Genomic DNA, 12,200 nt, shown 5'->3' on the forward strand with positions numbered 1-12,200 from the left:
TAAATAAAGTATTGTGTCATTTTGTAGTCACTTGTATTGTAAATAAAAATAGAATATGTTTCGTGAATAATCGTGAATAATGATGAGTGAGAAAGTTAGAAAGCTGCACCCCCCAAAATGCTAACCTCCCCTGTTATTGTAATGGTGAGTGGTTAGCATGTCTTGGGGGTATGATATAAAATGCTAACCTCCCCTGTTATTGTAATGGTGAGAGGTTAGCATGTCTTGGGGGTATGATATAAAATGCTAACCTCCCCTGTTATTGTAATGGTGAGAGGTTAGCATGTCTTGGGGGTATGATATAAAATGCTAACCTCCCCTGTTATTGTAATGGTGAGAGGTTAGCATGTCTTGGGGATATAAAATGCTAACCTCCCCTGTTATTGTAATGGTGAGAGGTTAGCATGTCTTGGGGGTATGATATAAAATGCTAACCTCCCCTGTTATTGTAATGGTGAGAGGTTAGCATGTCTTGGGGTATGATATAAAATGCTAACCTCCCCTGTTATTGTAATGGTGAGAGGTTAGCATGTCTTGGGGGTATGATATAAAATGCTAACCTCCCCTGTTATTGTAATGGTGAGAGGTTAGCATGTCTTGGGGGTATGATATAAAATGCTAACCTCCCCTGTTATTGTAATGGTGAGAGGTTAGCATGTCTTGGGGGTATGATATAAAATGCTAACCTCCCCTGTTATTGTAATGGTGAGAGGTTAGCATGTCTTGGGGGTATGACATTTGTGCGTTTAACTTTCTCACTCATCATTATTCAAAACTAAACTTTTGACTACTTTAATACACATAAGTGAATTTGGCCCATACTTTTGATCCCCTAAAACGGGGGGACTATGTACACAAAGCGCTGTAATTTCTAAAACGGTTCACCTGATATGAATGAAAATTAACAAATACACTAAATGGCCAAAAGTATGTGGACACCCCTTCAAATTAGTGGTTTCGTTATTTCAGCCACACCTGAAAATGGAGCACACAGCCGTGCAATCTCCATAGACAAACATTGGCAGTAGAATGGCCTTACTGAAGAGCTCAGTGACTTTCACCGTGGCACCGTCATAGGATGCCACCTTTCCAACAAGTCAGTCCGTCAAATTTCTGCCCTGCTAGAGCTGCCCCGGTCAACTGTAAGTGTTGTTATTGTGAAGTGGAAATGTCTAGGAGCAACAACGGCTCAGCCGCGAAGTTGTAGGCCACACAAGCTCACAGAAAGGGACCACAGAGTGCTGAAGCGCGTAAAAAAGGTCTGTCCTCGGTTGCAACACTCACTACTGAGTTCCAAACTGCCTCTGGAAGCAACGTCAGCGCAATAACTGTTCGTCGGGAGCTTCATGAAATGGGTTTTCAAGGCCGAGCAGCCGCACACAAGCCTAAGATCACCATGTGCAATGCAAAGCATCGGCTGGAGTGGCGTAAAGCTCACCGCCATTGGACTCTGGAGCAGTGGAAATGCGTTCTCTGGAGTGATGATCATGCGTCACCATTTGGCCGTCCGGTTGACAAATCTGGGTTTGGCGGATGCCAGGAGAACACTACCTGCCCCAATGCATAGTGGCAAGTGTAAAGTTTGGTGGAGGAGGGATAATGGTCTGGGGCTGTTTTTCATGGTTCGGGCTAGGCCCCTTAGTTCCGGTGAAGGGAAATCTTAACGCATACAATGACATTCTAGACAATTCTGTGCTTTCAACTTTGTGGTAACAGTTTGGGAAGGCCCTTTCCGGTATCAGCATGACAATGCCCCCGTGCACAAAGCGAGGTCCATACAGAAATGGTTCGGTGTGGAAGAACTTGACTGGCCTGCAATGAGCACTGACCTCAACCCCATCGAACACCTTTGGGATGAATTGGAACACCGACTGTGAGCCAGGCCTAATCGCCCAACATCAGTGCCAACCTCACTAACGCTATTGTGGCTGAATTGAAGCAAGTCCCCACAGCAATGTTCCAACATCTAGTGGAAAGCCTTCCCAGAAGAGTGGAGGCTGTTATAGCAGCAAAGGGGGGACCAACTCCACATTAGAGCCAGAAATCTTGCTTGTTTGTAGGTGACCAAATACTTATTTTCCACCATAATTTGCAAATAAAATCATAAAAAATCCTTCAATGTGACTTTCTGGAAAAAAAAATTATCATTTTGTCTGTCATAGTTGACGTGTACCTATGATGAAAATTACAGGCCTCTCTCATGTTTTTAAGTGGGAGAACTTGCACAATTGGTGGCTGACTAAATACTTTTTTTCCCCCACTGTGTGTGTGCGCGCGTGTGTGTGTGTGTCTGTGTCTGTGTATGTGTATGTGTATGTGTATGTGTGTATATATATATATATATATATATATATATATATATATATATATATATATATATATATATATATATATATATATATATATATATATATATATATATATATATATATATATATATATATACATATACATATACATATATATACATACATACAAACACACACACACATAACCTATAGGCTGGAAAATAATGACATATCAATGTACCCATTTGGGGATCTGATAGTATTTCTGATTGGCTTTAACGCACCACCACTAATGACCTGTGGAGCTTCTCAAAGTAAATGTTTTCTTCACCTCAAACAGCAAGCAAACAAAGTCTGTTTTTACATCCGTTGAGAATGACAATATAGTTACACAATGTATTTGAAAATTCTTTCCAGCTCGATAACCACTCAGCGTGAAAGGGAACAATGTCATGCTCTGATCATAAAATAGGCCTACCCGATGAGCTGTTATCCCTTGAGCAAAATAGCCTCCAGCTGTTTCTGTCCTGAGCTCACTGGTGCAGAAAGCTGAGGGCCCAGAATATTTTATACAATGTTGCAAGCACAAGCTTTGGGCCTGACCAAGCTAATAGTTGATACAATCCATAGCAAATGTGATTTATATAATATTTATTTTTTAAATCAGGATATTTTCTACCTGCAGGCTGCAATGTTTTTATGTGTTGGCTTTATGTGGGCTATTTTTACATAGCTGGCAATGGCAATTGAAGTTACTTTTCAGGTTTGTATCATTTTCATTTAGATTTGGATATAATTTTGATGAACCACATGACAATGATTGAGATACGAAGACGTTATTATAAATTAAATATAAACAGTTCCACGAAAAATGTGCAATATGAAAACCATAACTGGCACGCAGATCTGTAGAAATTGTAAGATAAATTGGCACTCCACATGAGAAAGGTTGCAGACTCCTCGTGTAGCCTATTACCGGCAACTTCAGGAGAGTAATGTCAGAATATGCGAAAGCAAGCAGGAGCGGGAGGAGGATGGTCGGTCAGGTTAAGGTTTTTCTCTCGTGGTGATCTTGATCGCTGGCTCCCTCTTGAGTCATTTGTGTCTTATTTCATCAAACAGCATCAGACAAGCATGTAGTTGATTTTATTAAAAACACATAGGGTGCGTCTATATATGGGGAAAATACACTATAAAAAATTTCGATCAATCGATTGGTCGAAAGAACAGACTACTTTCGGTCAACCAAGATTTTTTTTTGTTGTCGTCGGGGACAACCCTAATTAAAACACCCTAAAATGAAAGCTGACAGTCTGCACTTTAACCTCACAGTCATTGTATCATTTCAAATTCAAAGTGCTGGAGTACAGAGCCAAAACAACAACAAATGTGTCACTGTCCCAAAAGTGTATGTCCTCCATAGGTCAGGAGAAGACAAGCGGTCATTGCTATTGGCCGCAGAACGAATACGTAAACAACCACAATCGTACCATACAATTACAAACATGGTTGCTAAGCTGCGGCCACATTCAATAGCCAAAGACTGTAGAATGTTGCAGATAGAGATGACACGAATAGAACAGACGGGATTCCTTCTTAAAAGATGTCACAGAGAGAGGCGTGTTTGTTCTACATTACATAGTTCAATCTGAACGTGTCCTGCGGACGCACCCCTGAACTGTAGATTCCTGAAGGTCTCGCCGGTCAAAACCCAAGGGAGGGACTGACCAGAGTTCAGACAGCCTCACCTCACAGTTTAGTGAAAACACACAGACAGACAGACAGACAGACAGACAGACAGACAGACACACACGTGTGACCACACATACACCTCAGACTGGCTGGATATCCTTCCATATAATTATGGTGCCCAACCCCCTACACACATACACAGTACGTACTCAAAATAACCCCAGGGTCAATCACCATGGGGGAGAGATTGAGCGTGAAATGGGCCTAATTCTATTTACATATCCTGAACACACACACACACACACACACACACACACAGGTGGAAGTGTGTTAGGGTGAGCGGAAGGGGGACTGGGCATCTGGAATGCACACACACACACACACACACACACACACACACACACACACACAGAAGTGTGTGTCTGAGTCTGGTTGACAGTAGTGGGTTTGTTTTAAGGTTCAAGACAGATGGATGACTGGAAACTATTAGACTGGGGAGGGGTGGGTGGGGGGGGTTGAGCTTTCATTAACAAGATGGAGGGATGAAGGGAGAGATGGAGAGAGTCTTTTTCTCTGTCACTCTTTCAGGTTGTAGAACTGTGCCATTAAGACTGGAGCAGGTTTCAGATGTATGAGAACGACATCGCGTTGTTTTTTTATTGGAGGTGACCCAGTAAGGTCTGTGCTGAGCTCACCTAGACTAGCTAGGATAGATGGTGGCACTGAAACCCTGTGATGTGAGCCAACTAGGTTCATACTATATCAGGCCTCGAGGCCAAAACTGGTTTGCCATAACAACAAATAACCCCAAAATAAGGAAAATTACTTTAACAAAGCAGAACACGGATGCTTTTAGGAGGTGACACACACACATGCATGGCTACAGTACACACACACACACACACACACACACACACACACACACACACACACACACACACACACACACACACACACACACACACACACACACAGACACACACAGACACACACACACACACACACACACACACACACACACACACACACAGACACACACAGACACACACACACACACACACACACACACACACACACACACACACACAGACACACACAGACACACACACACACACACACACACACACACACACACACACACACACACAGACACACACAGACACACACACACACACACACACACACACACACACACCGCCCCCAGTGGCTGTCAATGACTATTACAGAGTAGCTCACTGATCAACCGGACATACTGTAAGTGAAATTCAACGAGCCACATGCTATTTACGTGTGTTCTCAAACTTCCCAACAGCATTCAGATGGTGTTAGAAGAGGAGAACGGTGTCCAGAGGAGAGAGGAGAACGGGGAAGAGGAGAACGGGGTCCAGAGGAAAGAGGAGAACGGGGTCCAGAGGGGAGAGGAGAACGGTGTCCAGAGGAAAGAGGAGAACGGGGTCCAGAGGAGAGAGGAGAACGGTGTCCAGAGGAAAGAGGAGAACGGGGTCCAGAGGGGAGAGGAGAACGGGGTCCGGAGGAAAGAGGAGAACGGGGTCCAGAGGGGAGAGGAGAACGGTGTCCAGAGGAGAGAGGAGAACGGTGTCCAGAGGGGAGAGGAGAACGGGGAAGAGGAGAACGGGGTCCAGAGGGGATTGGAGAACGGGGTCCAGAGGAGAGAGGAGAACGGGGTCCAGAGGGGAGAGGAGAACGGGGTCCAGAGGGGAGAGGAGAACGGGGTCCAGAGGAGAGAGGAGAACGGTGTCCAGAGGAGAGAGGAGAACGGGGTCCAGAGGGGAGAGGAGAACGGGGTCCAGAGGGGAGAGGAGAACGGGGTCCAGAGGGGAGAGGAGAACGGGGTCCAGAGGGGAGAGGAGAACGGGGTCCAGAGGAGAGAGGAGAACGGGGTCCAGAGGGGAGAGGAGAACGGGGAAGAGGAGAGAGGAGAACGGGGTCCAGAGGAAAGAGGAGAACGGGGTCCAGAGGAAAGAGGAGAACGGGGTCCAGAGGAGAGAGGAGAACGGGGTCCAGAGGGGAGAGGAGAACGGGGTCCAGAGGGGAGAGGAGAACGGGGTCCAGAGGAGAGAGGAGAACGGGGTCCAGAGGAAAGAGGAGAACGGGGTCCAGAGGGGAGAGGAGAACGGGGTCCAGAAAGGAGAGGAGAACGGGGTCCAGAGGAGAGAGGACAACGGGGTCCAGAGGGGAGAGGAGAACGGGGTCCAGAGGGGAGAGGAGAACGGGGTCCAGAGGGGAGAGGAGAACGGGGTCCAGAGGAAAGAGGAGAACGGGGTCCAGAGGGGAGAGGAGAACGGGGTCCAGAGGGGAGAGGAGAACGGGGTCCAGAGGAGAGAGGAGAACGGGGTCCAGAGGGGAGAGGAGAACGGGGTCCAGAGGGGAGAGGAGAACGGTGTCCAGAGGAAAGAGGAGAACGGGGTCCAGAGGAGAGAGGAGAACGGGGAAGAGGAGAGAGGAGAACGGGGTCCAGAGGAGAGAGGAGAACGGGGTCCAGAGGGGAGAGGAGAACGGGGAAGAGGAGAACGGGGAAGAGGAGAACGGGGTCCAGAGGAGAGAGGAGAACGGGGTCCGGAGGAGAGAGGAGAACGGTGTCCAGAGGAAAGAGGAGAACGGGGTCCAGAGGGGAGAGGAGAACGGTGTCCAGAGGAGAGAGGAGAACGGGGTCCGGAGGAGAGAGGAGAACGGTGTCCAGAGGAAAGAGGAGAACGGGGTCCAGAGGGGAGAGGAGAACGGGGTCCGGAGGAAAGAGGAGAACGGGGTCCAGAGGGGAGAGGAGAACGGTGTCCAGAGGAGAGAGGAGAACGGTGTCCAGAGGGGAGAGGAGAACGGGGAAGAGGAGAACGGGGTCCAGAGGGGATTGGAGAACGGGGTCCAGAGGAGAGAGGAGAACGGGGTCCAGAGGGGAGAGGAGAACGGGGTCCAGAGGGGAGAGGAGAACGGGGTCCAGAGGAGAGAGGAGAACGGTGTCCAGAGGAGAGAGGAGAACGGGGTCCAGAGGGGAGAGGAGAACGGGGTCCAGAGGGGAGAGGAGAACGGGGTCCAGAGGGGAGAGGAGAACGGGGTCCAGAGGGGAGAGGAGAACGGGGTCCAGAGGAGAGAGGAGAACGGGGTCCAGAGGGGAGAGGAGAACGGGGAAGAGGAGAGAGGAGAACGGGGTCCAGAGGAAAGAGGAGAACGGGGTCCAGAGGAAAGAGGAGAACGGGGTCCAGAGGAGAGAGGAGAACGGGGTCCAGAGGGGAGAGGAGAACGGGGTCCAGAGGGGAGAGGAGAACGGGGTCCAGAGGAGAGAGGAGAACGGGGTCCAGAGGAAAGAGGAGAACGGGGTCCAGAGGGGAGAGGAGAACGGGGTCCAGAAAGGAGAGGAGAACGGGGTCCAGAGGAGAGAGGACAACGGGGTCCAGAGGGGAGAGGAGAACGGGGTCCAGAGGGGAGAGGAGAACGGGGTCCAGAGGGGAGAGGAGAACGGGGTCCAGAGGAAAGAGGAGAACGGGGTCCAGAGGGGAGAGGAGAACGGGGTCCAGAGGGGAGAGGAGAACGGGGTCCAGAGGAGAGAGGAGAACGGGGTCCAGAGGGGAGAGGAGAACGGGGTCCAGAGGGGAGAGGAGAACGGTGTCCAGAGGAAAGAGGAGAACGGGGTCCAGAGGAGAGAGGAGAACGGGGAAGAGGAGAGAGGAGAACGGGGTCCAGAGGAGAGAGGAGAACGGGGTCCAGAGGGGAGAGGAGAACGGGGAAGAGGAGAACGGGGAAGAGGAGAACGGGGTCCAGAGGAGAGAGGAGAACGGGGTCCGGAGGAGAGAGGAGAACGGTGTCCAGAGGAAAGAGGAGAACGGGGTCCAGAGGGGAGAGGAGAACGGTGTCCAGAGGAGAGAGGAGAACGGGGTCCGGAGGAGAGAGGAGAACGGTGTCCAGAGGAAAGAGGAGAACGGGGTCCAGAGGGGAGAGGAGAACGGGGTCCGGAGGAAAGAGGAGAACGGGGTCCAGAGGGGAGAGGAGAACGGTGTCCAGAGGAGAGAGGAGAACGGTGTCCAGAGGGGAGAGGAGAACGGGGAAGAGGAGAACGGGGTCCAGAGGGGATTGGAGAACGGGGTCCAGAGGAGAGAGGAGAACGGGGTCCAGAGGGGAGAGGAGAACGGGGTCCAGAGGGGAGAGGAGAACGGGGTCCAGAGGAGAGAGGAGAACGGTGTCCAGAGGAGAGAGGAGAACGGGGTCCAGAGGGGAGAGGAGAACGGGGTCCAGAGGGGAGAGGAGAACGGGGTCCAGAGGGGAGAGGAGAACGGGGTCCAGAGGGGAGAGGAGAACGGGGTCCAGAGGAGAGAGGAGAACGGGGTCCAGAGGGGAGAGGAGAACGGGGAAGAGGAGAGAGGAGAACGGGGTCCAGAGGAAAGAGGAGAACGGGGTCCAGAGGAAAGAGGAGAACGGGGTCCAGAGGGGAGAGGAGAACGGGGTCCAGAGGGGAGAGGAGAACGGGGTCCAGAGGGGAGAGGAGAACGGGGTCCAGAGGAGAGAGGAGAACGGGGTCCAGAGGAAAGAGGAGAACGGGGTCCAGAGGGGAGAGGAGAACGGGGTCCAGAAAGGAGAGGAGAACGGGGTCCAGAGGAGAGAGGACAACGGGGTCCAGAGGGGAGAGGAGAACGGGGTCCAGAGGGGAGAGGAGAACGGGGTCCAGAGGGGAGAGGAGAACGGGGTCCAGAGGAAAGAGGAGAACGGGGTCCAGAGGGGAGAGGAGAACGGGGTCCAGAGGGGAGAGGAGAACGGGGTCCAGAGGAGAGAGGAGAACGGGGTCCAGAGGGGAGAGGAGAACGGGGTCCAGAGGGGAGAGGAGAACGGGGTCCAGAGGGGAGAGGAGAACGGGGTCCAGAGGGGAGAGGAGAACGGGGAAGAGGAGAACGGGGTCCAGAGGGGATTGGAGAACGGGGTCCAGAGGAGAGAGGAGAACGGGGTCCAGAGGAGAGAGGAGAACGGGGTCCAGAGGGGAGAGGAGAACGGGGTCCAGAGGGGAGAGGAGAACGGGGTCCAGAGGGGAGAGGAGAACGGGGTCCTGAGGGGAGAGGAGAACGGGGAAGAGGAGAACGGGGTCCAGAGGGGAGTGGAGAACGGGGTCCAGAGGGGAGAGGAGAACGGGGAAGAGGAAAGAGGAGAACGGGGTCCAGAGGGGAGAGGAGAACGGGGAAGAGGAAAGAGGAGAACGGGGTCCAGAGGAAAGAGGAGAACGGGGTCCAGAGGAAAGAGGAGAACGGGGTCCAGAGGGGAGAGGAGAACGGGGTCCAGAGGAGAGACGAGAACGGGGTCCAGAGGAAAGAGGAGAACGGGGTCCAGAGGGGAGTGGAGAACGGGGTCCAGAGGAGAGAGGAGAACGGGGTCCAGAGGGGAGAGGAGAACGGGGTCCAGAGGGGAGAGGAGAACGGGGAAGAGGAGAGAGGAGAACGGTGTCCAGAGGAGAGAGGAGAACGGGGTCCGGAGGAGAGAGGAGAACGGGGTCCAGAGGGGAGAGGAGAACGGGGTCCAGAGGGGAGAGGAGAACGGGGTCCAGAGGGGAGAGGAGAACGGGGTCCAGAGGGGAGAGGAGAACGGGGTCCAGAGGGGAGAGGAGAACGGGGTCCAGAGGGGAGAGGAGAACGGGGTCCAGAGGGGAGAGGAGAACGGGGTCCAGAGGAGAGAGGAGAACGGGGTCCAGAGGGGAGAGGAGAACGGGGAAGAGGAGAGAGGAGAACGGGGTCCAGAGGAAAGAGGAGAACGGGGTCCAGAGGAAAGAGGAGAACGGGGTCCAGAGGGGAGAGGAGAACGGGGTCCAGAGGAGAGAGGAGAACGGGGTCCAGAGGGGAGAGGAGAACGGGGTCCAGAGGAAAGAGGAGAACGGGGTCCAGAGGAGAACGGGGTCCAGAGGAGAGAGGAGAACGGGGTCCAGAGGGGAGAGGAGAACGGGGTCCAGAGGAAAGAGGAGAACGGGGTCCAGAGGGGAGAGGAGAACGGGGTCCAGAGGAAAGAGGAGAACGGGGTCCAGAGGGGAGAGGAGAACGGGGGTCCAGAGGAGAGAGGAGAACGGGGTCCAGAGGAGAGAGGAGAACGGGGTCCAGAGCGGAGAGGAGAACGGGGTCCAGAGCGGAGAGGAGAACGGGGTCCAGAGCGGAGAGGAGAACGGGGTCCAGAGGAAAGAGGAGAACGGGTCTATTGATACAAACACTGACTTTTTATTTATTATTTCTTTGTGTCTTGGTAAATACCGTCAGCGTTTCTAGGACCAGCTCCCTGAGAAAGTTTACCACATGCCAGAGGTCAAACACTCTCCTAACTGACATGTCCACAATGCAGTCAAAATGCATTAAAAAAAAGATGGGTTATAATGTCAAAGGACACACGGATGCACATATGGGCCAAGGGAAAAGGATAAGGGTGGGATGAGGCCAGATAGAGGTGATACTATAGGGCAAAACTCATTCACTCTTCAAGAGCTGTCAATCAAACAAACTAATTGTCAATCAAGGTGTTTGCCAATTAGAAATCAGTCACATGGGCCACTGACTTATGCTTGAACAGGGATATGGCCAGTTAGAAGTTTCTGTTGCAAAAGGAACCTAATTTACTGTCAATCAGTCAAAGCCACACCAGACAGTAGGTGTCCATACCAAAACAGTAGAAAGTTTCTACCAAACCAGGCGATCGTGCTGCATAAGTCTCATGCTCTGTGGTCATGGTTACGGGGTTATGGTCAGCCACACACTGTACTTACCGGTAGTCTAGCGTGTTCTACGGCACTACCCTACGGGAGAGAGAGCAACCGTTAACCTAGGGGGATGTTGACGACCGTTAAGTAACGGAATTACACTGCCTTAATCCTTATGGGTCTAAGCTAACATATGGAATTGTTTTAAGATGGTCAAAATCAAGGATTAAGCTATTTGATTTGGAATTTTAGGACCCCTTTAGGTATCTAAAAAATTCACCAAAATATTTGATTAAACATTTAAATTTGGCCTTACTGCTATTAGCCCATAGAAAAACAGATTGTCCCAAAATATTTTTGGGACCCATATTTCATAACAAATTGGGCACTACACTACGTCCATATATACACTGAACAAAAATATAAACGCAACATGTAAAGTGTTGGTCCCATGTTTAATGAGCTGAAATAAAAGATCCCAGAAATTTTCCATACGCACAAAAAGCTTATTTCTCTCAAATTTGGTGCACAGATTTGTTTACATCACTGTTAGTGAGCATTTCTCATTTGCCAAGATAATCCATCCACCTGACAGGTGTGGCATATCAAGAAGCTGATTAAACAGCATGATCATTACACAGGTGCACCTTGTGCTGGGGACAATAAAATAGCACCCTAAAATGTGCAGTTTCATCACACAACACAATGCCACAGATGTCTCAAGTTTGGAGGGAGCGCGCAATTGGCATGCTGACTGCAGGAATGTCCACCTCAAACACCGTTTTGTAGAATTTGGCAGTACGTCCAACCGGCCTCACAACCGCAGACCACGTGTACGGCGTCGTGTGGGCGAGCGGTTTGCTGATGTCAACGTTGTGAACAGAGTGCCCCATGGTGGCGGTGGGGTTATGGTATGGGCAGGCATAAGTGAAGGACAACGAACACAATTGTATCTTATTGATGGCAATTTGAATGCACAGAGATACCGTGACGAGATCCTGAGGCCCCATTGTCAGACCATTTTGTTGAAGGTCTCTGTGACCAACAGATGCATCTCTCTATTCCCACTCATGTGAAATCCTTAATGAATTCATTTCAATTGACTGATTTTCTTATATGAATCATAACTCAGTAAAATCGTTGAAATTGTTGCATGTTGCGTTTATATTTTTGTTCAGTATACTTCCATACTTTTTTTTAAAACTGGTACCGGGGGCTACCTTCAGACGAGTCGTGAGGCTTGTGGTCGCCTTTCCATAGAGTGGTCCTATTAGTTTGTAGGCCAAACCATTCGGACGCTACAGACCTTTTCGTGAGAAGACCGATTTTCGGGATGTCTCATGGTCTGACAAACACCTGCTGTAACTCTGTCACCTTTCGCCACAGATGCGGAAGGCCGCCATTGGTGGATGCGGTGGATTGAGATACAGTGTATCTCTAGTTTAAACTCATTTGATTTCCGTGGGGATTAAGAAGGGTCAAGGGTTATAGAGGTGAAAGGTAATTTGGAAGACATCCCATTACGTTCAGGGAACGCTTTCTGAACCGCT

The sequence above is a fragment of the Coregonus lavaretus genome (assembly GCF_964263955.1).
Source record: "Coregonus lavaretus genome assembly, contig: HAP1_SCAFFOLD_4319, whole genome shotgun sequence".
Taxonomy (NCBI): Eukaryota; Metazoa; Chordata; class Actinopteri; order Salmoniformes; family Salmonidae; genus Coregonus; species Coregonus lavaretus.